Genomic DNA, 592 nt, shown 5'->3' with positions numbered 1-592 from the left:
GGAGGGGCGTGGTGACCCAGAGCGGCTCTCAGAGACGCTACATTAACTCCTGTGGCATCATGTTGACGAAAATACCATACTTACGCCGGTATATTAATACAGCCGAACCTAACCTCTCTCCCGTCCTCCAACTCTCTCTCTCCCTATCCCTACCGTACAATAGAAAATGTAGTGTATACGTTACAAACACTATGAGTACGAGCGTGCGAGCGGGGAGTGGAGTGGCTCTGGAGTGGATTGTCGGCCGGCATACAGCTTGCTTTTGCCCCGACGCTCTAGCGTCCCGGCGCTATTGAGGCGCGTCGATCCGGCCGTCATCCATCGCAAAGCAGGCAATATAAACGGGCGATATAGTGTAGCCACTTTTATATGGGGTGTACCGGCCTCGGCACCGGCCGGGGGAGTCTCTTGATGGCCTTCAAAAGAATCGTTAAACCCCTTTTTCGTTTGGTCGTCATGATTAATTCGATGGAATCTGAAGGGGGCGGAGAGCTCATCAGAAAAAAGGGAGGGGGGAGCTTCGTGAAGCAGGAGGCAGTGGCGGTCCTCTTTCGGGGCATTTATTTTTATATTTTCCATAGGCCCAAGAGGA

The sequence above is a fragment of the Frankliniella occidentalis genome, unplaced genomic scaffold (assembly GCF_000697945.3).
Source record: "Frankliniella occidentalis isolate FOCC.00 unplaced genomic scaffold, Focc_3.1 Scaffold73, whole genome shotgun sequence".
In the NCBI taxonomy this organism is placed as follows: Eukaryota; Metazoa; Arthropoda; class Insecta; order Thysanoptera; family Thripidae; genus Frankliniella; species Frankliniella occidentalis.
Note: the sequence above shows the minus strand (reverse complement) of the source record.